Source organism: Nomascus leucogenys, chromosome 4 (genome assembly GCF_006542625.1).
Source record: "Nomascus leucogenys isolate Asia chromosome 4, Asia_NLE_v1, whole genome shotgun sequence".
Lineage (NCBI taxonomy): Eukaryota > Metazoa > Chordata > Mammalia > Primates > Hylobatidae > Nomascus > Nomascus leucogenys.
The window spans coordinates 36,216,591-36,228,804 of NC_044384.1; positions in this window are offsets into that span (position 1 = coordinate 36,216,591).

A 12,214-nucleotide genomic window follows, 5' to 3' on the forward strand; every position below is an offset into this window, starting at 1 on the left:
AGTCCAGAATGATCTGAAGATTGCTTCTAGCTCTGGCATTTTATGATTCTCTAATGGCTTTAAATGTGCCAGAACTGAATGATTGATTATTCGTCTGTTTTGTTTTGTTTTTCTTATCTTTTGTTTCTTTGCTCTGCCTCCAAGGAGTATATCTCAGAGATAAGAAAAACGCTAGGGCAAGACCAACATGTTTTAGAAATCTATGCTACTTGCTCACATGTTGTTTTGCCCTACGTTTTCAGAAAAATGTGGTAAAGAGGTCTTGAGTAGATAGCAGTCAATAAACTTGGGTTCAAATTCCACAATAAACAGTATAATAAAGGCTTGGACCACTGTACATGAGGATGGGAAATAGAAGATGGTATCTTTATGTGGTGCATGTTTTTATTCTGCATCACTGTTGAAAATACACATCATAATAATGCTAATGCCAACATGCCCTTGTTAAGATACACCATTCTCCTACTTATATTTATATTTCTAGCTCAGCTACAATTGGCTAGGGAAATTGTTGATTCTACTAGAACATATAAAGAAGTGTATTCCTTGTGCTTTATAAAGTATGCTTCCTATGCTTGAGTTATCATTTACTCAAACCATATTTTCTTCCTCACTAAAAGAGGAAAGTTACCCAAATCTAATCATATCAACAGTTTCCTGTTTCGTTTTATTATTATTGTATTTTTAATGCCTGGTTTAGTTAATGAGATTTGAAAGTCTTATAATGAGAACATTTGAAATAGAATTCATTAAGAGGCAGAGATTTTTCTACCGTATTCAGAAAATTACATGCTAATAAAATAGGAATATGATTTGAGAAATTTCTAATACAAATTGATTTTTACATTAATGATTTCAGTATTCAGTTCTAGGAAAGGAAAAAGACTGGTTCTGCATGTAGGTTAGATATGAATGAAAATAAGTGAAAATAAGTAGGCTCACTCCTGCACCACGCACAACCCCATATGAGACTCTGTGGGGTCACAATAGTGTGATTCCTGCCTGTTGAAGATTCACTCTCTAGCCAGAAAGATGACTGACATACATGAACCAATTAGAGAGCAACATGAGATAAAACAGAATTAAATTAGTGCAATGTTGTGTTTTGCAGACTGCAAGTGATAGCTTCATTTGGAGACCTAGGAGAACAATGGACCAAGGAAAATGTCAATGAAAGCAAGGGGTAACATGAACCCCCACTTAAATTGAGAAGGGTAGAAAACAGAGCTCATCTAAATCATGATGATACAATTCTCTCTAGTTGCATATAATTTTATTTGTCTTTGTGTTTCCTTTTAAAATAGACTTTCTATGGTCATTACCAATATTTAGAGAAATAAACTCAGAATCAGAACACCTGGATTCAAGCCCAGGTTTCTGCTATGCGGAAAATTTGCACTTAGCATGCATCTGAGAGAATAATCACTCCCAAGGAAGTAGGAACAGATAATAATGAACTCGCTTTCATTGAAATAAACAAATGTCTTCTTTTCAGTTGAAAAACAGGAGAGTCATTTTTAAGGAGAGCACATTATCTGTCATTCAGATTTATTTTACTGTCCAGATCTCATCTGGATTTATGTACTGAGTATGGTGTTGAATAGGGAGGATGTAAGAAAAAAAATTAAAGAGCTGCTTTATTTCCTAAAGTCACTAAGACATTGGGATGTGAGCAGCACCACTGTGGTGTCTCAGAGGGTTCCTATTGAAACCAGAAACATTTGGCTTTTTATTTCCTGGATGACAATTCCTAGCTACAGTGGGCTCTAGCAGAAGAAGGTGCTTCCTGGATGAAAGAGGAGAAGCTGGAAGATGCCCGGCAAGAGGCCTCGGTCCTTCCTGGAAGACCATGAAGGCCAGTGCAGCTATCGGTACTCAGCACCAGAAGCCCAGAGAGGAAAAAAAACACCAGTGCCACACAGTAACTAACTGGAAAGCTTACTAGACTTGTGGGTAGACACAAATGCATATGAGACACTCTGGGGGGTTCTTGGATTGGTGTAGAGGTTTTCTAAAAGGAGTTGGAGGGGACAAGAGAAATAGATGAAAGGAAACAGTAAAATCTGGGTTATTAGTTGAAGCCCCAGACCCTTACGTGAGGACTAATGCTACTCTAAATGTGTACAGTATGTTGATAGCTTTCCGTCTTATGTTTACTAAATTTTTGAAAAGTAATTGTTTTTTAATCATTTCTCTATATAAACTTTTTCAAATTATCATATATTTTCTTATTGTATTATTTTATTTACAAACAAAATTATGAAATACAAAGAACATAATATATTAAATATTTTATAATATACTTTATAAATAGTACAATACAAAGAACATATTATAATATTAAAATATATTTTATTTACAAATAAAATACAATACAAACATACAAAGAACCACGTATTGCTTTATTTATTTATTTATAGACAGTGTCTCAGTCTGTTGCCCAGGCTGGAGTGCAGTGGCCCAATATTGGCTCACTGCAACCTCAGCCTCCTGGGCTCAAGTAATCCTTCCACCTTAGCCTCCTGAGTAGCTGGGACTATAGGTGTGCCACCATGCCTAGCCAATTTTTATATTTTTTGTTGAAATGAGGTTTCCTCATGTGGTCCAGGCTGGTCTTGAACTCCTGGGCTGAAGCTAGTCACCCACTTCAGTCCCCCAAAATGCTGGGATTATAGGTGTGAGCCACTGTGCTTGGCTTGCATTATTTATTAAATTCATAGTTTTCCATTTGTATATTTATTTTTAAATCTTATATCTTTGTTTTCTTTTATTTTTATGGGTGGTTTTTGATACTTTTACTATGTCTCAGTACAGCATCTCTTCCAGTTCAAGCTGAGGGTGGGAACTTGGCTCTCACTCCCACAATCTTATATTATTTCTTTTCTTTTTTTTTTTTTGAAACGGAGTCTCGTTCTGTCGCCCAGGCTGGAGTGCAGTGGCGCAATCTCGGCTCACTGCAAGCTCCGCCTCCCGGGTTCACGCCATTCTCCTGCCTCAGCCTCTCCGAGTAGCTGGGACTACGGGCGCCCGCCACCACGCCCGGCTAATTTATTTTTGTATTTTTAGTAGAGACGGGGTTTCACCGTGGTCTCGATCGCCTGACCTCATGATCCGCCCGCCTCGGCCTCCCAAAGTGCTGGGATTACAAGCGTGAGCCACCGCGCCTGGCCAATCTTATATTATTTCTATCATGTAATTTCATTTTAGGAACACTTGGTATCATCCTTTGGTTTGGGCTTCCAATAATGACTTCCCCATAATTTTAATGAAAATTTACCTTTGTCCAAAGGGGAGGAGAATATATTGTTTTTGAAATGGTAAATGACTCAAGTGAGGCTTTGAAACATTCTTCCACAAGCTTGTTTGAACTATAGCTTGTGAGACAAACCTATTGCCTCTCATGTGAAAAATCTAAAAGGTGAGGAATATTCTGGCCATTTTTGCAGTCTCCTGAAGAAGAAATTAACCAAGGGAAAATAAGCGAGAGAGAGCAAAATAGAGCAAGGGAGCGAGGGCATCAACCACATGCTTTCTGTCCCATTGGTCCACAATAGCCCTGATTACTTAATTTATTCTGTCATGTCTATTAGCTTCTATAAAATTTACTGAATTTTTTTTAAAAAACTTTCCTTGGTTAAGCTGCTTTGAGTTTTTGTCGTTTGCTCTCAAAAAACTTCTAAGACATCACTCAAATATGATTGAAATATTTATTGCAATTCTGTCATCTTCCTTATGTCATTCTCTTATCTTTTCCTGTCATGTGATAACTAGAATGTCACTAATTTGAAAGGAATGTTTCCTACATTTTCTATTTTTATAATAATAATAGTAATAAATAATAAAAGAACATTGGAAGCAATGAATTTCCCTCTGGGTACAAGTTTGGTTTATTTCATAGGTCCTGTCTTTATTTTTAATATTCCCTATCTAGAATGTATGAGTACTTACTCTTGTTTTATTTAGATGTTAAAGTTTTAGTTCAACATAGACAGCATGAATTATAATTTTGTAAATGCTTATTATATTTTCCATGAATCAAAAATTATTAGTAGGTTGATGATCATAGGGTGATATAGCTGTAGGGTGATGATTTTAGTATATATCCATTAAATATGTTGTGAACTTGCTACTATTGCCTTCTATTGATGAGGACAGTTTTTTGAGAAACTTTGATGCAATAGAATGTTAAGTGCTTATCATTACTTTCTTTAGAATATTTTCCTTTTATATTATATATAGTTATAATATTTAGTTGTTTGGATGACAAAAATTTATTTTCTTTTCAAATTTCAATGAAGATACATTACTTTTATAATCAGAAAATGAAATATTACAAAGATAATCCATCTTTATTATCTTTATATGCTATTCATATAAATAGGCTGAATAACATCTTACTCGTTGTGTCCTACAATTTGCTTTGTCTGCCTGACATTTATTAGCTGTGTAGGTACAAGTGATTTAACCTCACTGGATCTCAATTTCCTCATCTGTAAAGCATGAATATTAATATGAACTTCATATGATCTGTTTAGGAGTAAAAAATGAGAATGTTTCAGTCTGAAGATAAGGTCAATTCAAGAAATAGGAAAGCTTGAAATTTACAGGAATGTTTAATTTTCTGTCATTTTTCTATAGTTCTAAACACAACGCTTTCTCAACCACAGATGCCCAAAGATCGAGAGCGAGCAGAGCACATTATTTCATTGCTCCTGACACAGCTGGATAGGAAACATACCTAAAGTTAAGACCAATAAAATTTACATTCCTCGAAAATTTGTTCCACCTTCCTGACTTTCAGAGTCACAACAACCTTGTCTGTTTGATGGGCTTAATAACTCTTTTGGTAGGTTTCATGTGAAAGATTTAATCTTGGACAGACTCAAAGTGGGTGCTCAGTGAATTGTGGAAGTGCCTATGTCTTGGGGGCCAAGTGCATGTAGGGCATGAGGCTGTTGAATGTCTTGGGCAGAATACTGAGCATAACTGAGAAGCCCCTTTCTCTTTCTAGGTCTGTTCCAAACAGAGCTGTATGATCTTGGGGGATATTACTTAATACTTCCAATACTTTGTGTCTTCCTCTAATACACTTTTATCAGAATTCTTTCCTGACTACCTCATCTGGTTTTACGAAGACCAAAGGGTACAATGGATGTGACTGAGCTTTGTACTTGTCTACTTTATGCTCCATGGTATTGTACTTTGAACACTCCAAGTTTCTCAGCTTGGGAATTGAGACCTTTCATGGTCTGGTCTCCTCTCATTCTGACTAAATTTATTTGATATCCCACCTCAAATCTTTGTCCCAGTCATACTAAGTTACCTGAGATTCCCCCAAGTCACCATTTTTTGCATAATGGGGTCCCCTGCACGGAATATTCCCTCCTATGACCTCTCTCCAATCTCTTTGTTGGACTTACTGTTTTTGGAAACTTAGGCCCCAACCCTCATGTCATCTCATGCTGAAAAACATATTGAATTATCTAGGGATGGACTGATATCATTTACCAAATTCTCTTGCCCTTAGTTATTTTTGTATTTATTTGTATCTCTCAGAAGTATGTGACTATGGTTTCCCAGAGTCTACCCTGGAATAAACTGCACAAAGTTAAAATTGCATTAGCTTTGTTGAGTAGATGAAATAGCAAAACATGTAGATACCCAAATATTATTTTAATGATTATAAATAATCATTTTAAATATAAATTTTGAGTAGGTGGGTGGGTAAATAGTCTTCGTGGAGCAGGACAATGCAATAATAGATATTTTTTAAAAGTTTAAAAAATTTTTAATTACTGAAAACATATAAGGTGTCATTGGGTAAAAGAATCATATATGATAAGAATGATGTTTTGAGCTGGCAAACTTTTAAAGAAGCTCTTTATTTTCTAAAGCATTCCTTTGCGAAGGAGAAGGGTCAAAGATGCCATGCCTCTGTTTCCTGAGAATGGCTGGGGCTAGGAAAATTCTTTCTTTTGACTCTACTGCCATCTGTTGTTCAAAGAAGTAATGACATTTTTATTATTTTTCAGTGTGACATTAGATCACCTCACCTGCACATCAAAAGTGCTAACTTTTGGCCCTACCCCAACATCTGTTGGGTATGGGCCTGTGGTCTTGCATTTTCAACAAGCTTTCCAGTAAGAAAGGAACATACTGGGCAAAGGACTTAATGTATGCATCCATCGTTAGTGTGTACAAGGCTCTGCACTAAGTAGGGGCTGAGTTTCCTATTATTTAAATGAAAGCACTATCACAGATTTGTTCTTGACTCATTGATGCGAGTCTTTTACTTTCTCTTGAGCCATCCCTACTAGCAGACCACTCCTTACTACCAAGCCCCAACTTGAGTGGAAAAGAATAAATTTTAAACCTCACATCACTTTTTGTTGTATTTTATTTTGTTTTTGCTGAGTTCATTCAAAGATGTATCTATCTCTTAAATATACTAATTTTACTTTTACTTATCCAAGTCTGTGGAAACCATGGGGTAGGAGAAAACCAGTGTTCATTTATTTGGCTCCCATCAGTGTTTTCACTTCAAATACTTATTTCTCTGTTTCTAACATTTTACCTTCATTAAAGACTCAGTCCTTTGAAATAAAGTTTCTGCTTCACCAAAATAAGCAAATAAGCATTGGAGTGGTGACATATTAAACAGTTTTAAGTCATTAACATTTACCAGGGCAGGTGCAGTGGCTCACGCCTGTAATCCCAGCACTTTGGGAGGCTGAGGTGGGCAGATCACCTAAGGTCAGGAGTTCCAGACCAGCCCGGCCAACATGGTAAAACCCCGTCTCTACTAAACATACAAAAATTAGCCAGGTGTGGTGGCAGGTGCCTGTCATCCCAGCTACTTGCGAGGCTGAGGCAGAATTGCTTGAACCTGGGAGGCGGAGGTTGCAGTGAGCCGGGATCGCGCCATTGCACTCCAGCCTGGGGGACAAGAGCGAGACTTCATCTCAAAAACAAACAAACAACAAACGAACATTTACCATGAAGTTTCTAAATGAACTTTTCTATACCTTAGTAAAGAGAGATCGGAGCACTGAAACCATGGAATTACAGGGTGGATAAATCTATGTTTGGAGGAAGGAGTCAGTAAAGACACATGGATACAGTTCAGGAAGGGCAATATTTCGCCTTGTGTGTGAGGGAATGACTGTGATATCTGGAACAGCATTAAAACGTCAACCATCAGGAGCTAGAATGATATTTAAGAATGGTTAGAAAATAGCCATATGTCAATCTTTGCATTGTGTGATTTTGTCCAAAGCTGGCTTTGAATATCAAAAGGACGTATTCTATGCCTTAACTTTAGGATGCTCCAAATTCTAATCCTGCTCATTTTAATTCTGGTGATCTCATTAAAGCTCATGTTCATTCTCTATCCACAAATCTTAAAAAGATAGCTGTGATAATAAATAGCTATTATATCATTTTCTAGTCAATTATTAATGATATGTAGAAAATTACAGAATTATGCCTGTTGATAAGCATCCAATTCTGGTTGAACTCAAGTTTTAGCTATATCAGAGAGAGCTGAGCTGATAGAGCTAAAAATTGAGATATGCGTGTGTGTGTGTGTGTGTGTATGTGTGTATATATATAGCAGCTATATAGTTGCTATAGCTAAAAATATATTTATACTGTGAATTTATCTATTATGCTTTTCTATTTTACTGGTTATCTATATATATCTATATCACCTATGTACATATATATATCAGCTATGTGTATATATGTATCAGTTATGTGTATATATATATATCAGCTGTGTGTGTGTGTGTATTTATATATGGCCAGTTTATTATCTTTGAAGGCAGACACCCTTCTTTCATAAATATAGCTTTAACTATTTTATCACTGTTTATCATGTTAGTATGCTATAAGTTTCTGGTAGAAAAGCTCTATTAAGCTAAGAGAGCATTATATAGAAAGATTATTGAATTTTATTAAATGACTTTTTTCAGCATAAACTAAAATTATGACGTTTGTCTTTTTAAATTGGTTAATATTTAAAAAATTATTTTATTATTGGCTTAGAATAAACTTACAATATTTTATTTTGAATTTATGTTATGTTTATAGGTGAGATTGGCCTTCTTTCTGTATATTTGTGCATATAAATATGTGTGATTGTGCATATAGAAATGCTTGTACCCTTATAATATTTTGTTTTGATGCCGATGCTGCTGCAAACTGATAGGTTATGTTGTGAAATATTCTGTTTCATTATGTTTTGGAACAGTGTATTTAACATATCTGCATCATCTGTTTCTTAATTAGTATAATTTTTTCATCATACTTTCAGTGGCTGGTATGTTTTCTAGAGTAGATCTTTGTTTATATTTCAAATTACTTTTTTTTTGCTGTAAAAAATTTTATTTCTAAGGCCTTCAAAATAGATTCATGAGGTACAAAATGTTGCATTCCATTCTTTATAAAGTGATTTGATTTGACCATCCTCCCTGGTGAAATATTCTATCCTTATCATTCTTGTGGGCCCCTGTTGGGTCTTGAGTAATCAAAGCTAGTTGCAATGCCTTGGCTAGTGGTCCTCTCTGATCGTTAGCCTTCTCTCCAAGCAGGCTGCATCTCATTGTGCATTTGCTCTTTTTCCATTGTAACTTTAGGTTTGAGGGTCATTGTTGTTTTCTTTATATATATATATATATATATATATATATATATAAGTATATTTTAAGTTCTAGGGTACACGTGCACAACATGCAGGTTACATATGTATACATGTGCCATATTGGTGTGCTGCACCCATTAACTCATCATTTACGTTAGGTATATCTCCTAAAGCTATCCCTCCCCGCTCCCCCCACCCCACAACAGGCCCCAGTGTGTGATGTTCCCCTTCCTGTGTCCAAGTGTTCTCATTGTTCAATTCCCACCTATGAGTGAGAACATGCGGTGTTTGGTTTTTTGTCCTTGCGATAGCTTGCTGAGAATGATGGTTTCTAGCTTCCCCTACAAAGGACATGAACTCATCCTTTTTTATGGCTGCATGGTATTCTATGGTGTATATGTGCCACATTTTCTTAATCCAGTCTATCATTGTTGGACATTTGGTTTGGTTACAAGTCTTTGTTATTGTGAATAGCGCTGCAATAAACATGCATGTGCATATGTCTTTATAGCAGCATGATTTATAATCCTTTGGGTATATACCCAGTAATGGGATGGCTGGGTCAAATGGTATTTCTAGTTCTAGATCCCTGAGGAATTGCCACACTGTCTTCCACAATGGTTGAACTCCTTTACAGTCCCACCAACAATGTAAAAGTGTTCCTCTTTCTCCATATCCTTTCCAGCACCTGTTGTTTCCTGACTTTTTAATGATCGCCATTCTAACTGGTGTGAGATGGTATCATTGTGATTTTGATTTGCATTTCTCTGATGGCCAGATGATGAGCATTTTTTCTTGTGTCTGTTGGCTGCATAAATGTCTTCTTTTGAGAAGTGTCTGCTCATATCCTTCACCCACTTGTTGATGGGGTTGTTTGCTTTTTTCTTGTTAATTTGTTTGAGTTCTTTGTAGATTCTGGATATTAGCCCTTTGTCAGATGAGTAGATTGCAAAAATTTTCTCCCATTCTGTAGGTTGCCTGTTCACTCTGATGGTAGTTTGTTTTGCTATGCAGAAGCTCTTTAGTTTAATTAGATCCCATTTGTCAATTTTGGCTTTTGTTGCCATTGCTTTTGGTGTTTTAGACATGAAGTCCTTGCCCCATGCCTATGTAATCCAGCATATAAACAGTTGCCTGTGCCACGGTGATGAATTATTGCAGGGACCTGTTGGCACCCTGCCACAGTGAATGAACACACACCTCACCACACTGCAGCTGCAGCTAGAACATGCGAATGAGGACAGATGCTGCTGTTACCACACTACAAAATGATTTGGCCAATACTACCCATTGGAGTGTAATGATCAGTGGTCTGGAAGCACCTCATCCTCTTGCACTGCAGCACAGTGGATTCCTAACCTTGAGAAACCAGAGAAAAAAGTCTGTCCGACACAATTCCCCTGGAGTTAGAGCACACAGTCTGGGAGTTGGGAGCTGAATGCTGGCCTTCCCTTCTAGAAATAAAGCCAATTGGCTGAATCCACCTTATACCACAATCAGACCCTCAAAGTTACCAAACAGAATAAAAGAAAAAAATCCAATGGTGAGCAACTTAAAAGATTGAAAACATCAGCCCACAAAGATGAGAAAGAACCAGTTGTCAGCAAGAATTCTGACAATTCAAAAAGCTGGAGCGCTTTCTTTCCTTCAGACTACTTCACCACCTCCCTAACACTGGTTCTGAACTGGGATGAGATGGCTGAAATCACAGGAATATAATTCAGAATACGTGTAAGAACAAAGATAATTGAGATGAGGAATATGCTGACACTAAAACCAAGGAAGCTGAGAATCACAATAAAATGATGCAGGAGGTGACAGACAAAATAGCCAGTAAAGAAAAAAACATAACAGACCTAATAGAGCTAAAAAACACACTACAGGAATTTCATAATGTAATCACAAGTATTAATAGCAGAATAGACCAAGAACAGGAAAGAATATCAGAGCTTGAAAACCAACTTTCTGAAATGAAACAGTCAGACAAAAATAGAGAAAAAAATTAGAAAGAAGAAACAAAACCTTCAAGAAATATGGGATTATGTAAATAGATCAAATCTCTGACTCATTGTTGTCCCTGAAAGAGTTAGTGGGGAAGTATAAGCACTTTGGAAAGCATATTTCAGGATTTCTTCAATGAGAACTTCCCCAACTTAGCTAGACGGCCAACATTCAAATTCAGGAAATGCAGAGAACCCCAGTAAGATACTTCATGAGAAAATCATACCCAAGACACATAATCATCAGATTCTCCAATGTTGACATAAAAGAAAAGATGTTGAAGACACCTGGAGAGAAAGGCCAGGTCACCTACAAAGAAAAGCCCATCAGACTAACAGTGGACAGGTCAGCAGAAATTCTAAAAGTCATAAAAATTGGAGGCCAATACTCATTATTCTTAAAAGAAATTCCAACCCATAATTTTATATCCAGCTAAACTAAGTTTCATTAACAAAGGAGAAATAAGACCTTTAAACAAGCAAATGCTGAGGGAATTTATTGCCACCTCACTTACCTTACAAGACCTCCTCAAGGAGGTACTAAATATGGAAAGGAAAGACCATTATCAGCCTCTACAAAAACACACTGAAATACACAGACCAATGACAGTATAAAGCAAGCACATAAACAAGTCTGCATAATAACCAGTTAACATCATGATCATATCCACACATATCAATATTAACCTTGAATGTAAATGGGTTAAATGCCTCAATTAAAAGACACAGAGTGGCAAGCTGGATAAAGAACTAAAACACATTGACATGCTGTCTTCAAGAGACCCATCTCATATGTAAAGACACACATAGGTTAAAATAAATGGAGGAAGGAAAATTTACCAAGAAAATAGAAAACAACAATAACAAAAAGCAGAGGTTGCAATTCTAGTTTCTGACAAAACAGACTTTAAACCAACAAAGATCAAAAAAGATGAAATGGGGCATTACATAGTGGCAAAAAGTTCAATTAAATAAGAATATCTAACTGTTCTCAATATATATTCACCCAACACAAGAGGACCCAGAATCATAAAACAAATTCTTAAAGACCTTCAAAGAGACTTAAACTCACACAGAATAATAATGGGAAACTTTAGTCTCCACTGACAGTATTAGATCATCGAGGCAGAAAATTAACAAAGATATTCAGGCCTTGAACTCAGCACTGGATCAAATGGACCTGATAAATATCTTCAGAATGCACCATCCCAAAACTACAGGATATATATTCTCATCTTCACATGGTGCATACTCTAAAATCCAGACATAAAACACTCCTCATCAAATTCAAAACAACTGAAATCATAACAACCACTCTCTCAGACCAGACCACAATCACATTAGAAATCAAGCTTATGGAGTTAGCTCAAAACCATACAATCACATGGAAATTGAATAACTTGCTCCTGAATGACTTTTGGGTAAATAATGAAATTAAGGCAGAAGACAAGTTTTTTGAAACTAATGAGAACAAAGATATAACATACCAGAATCTCTGACACAGCTAAGACAGTATTAAGATGGAAATTGACAGCACTAAATGGCTGCACCAAAAAGTTAAAAAGATCTCAAG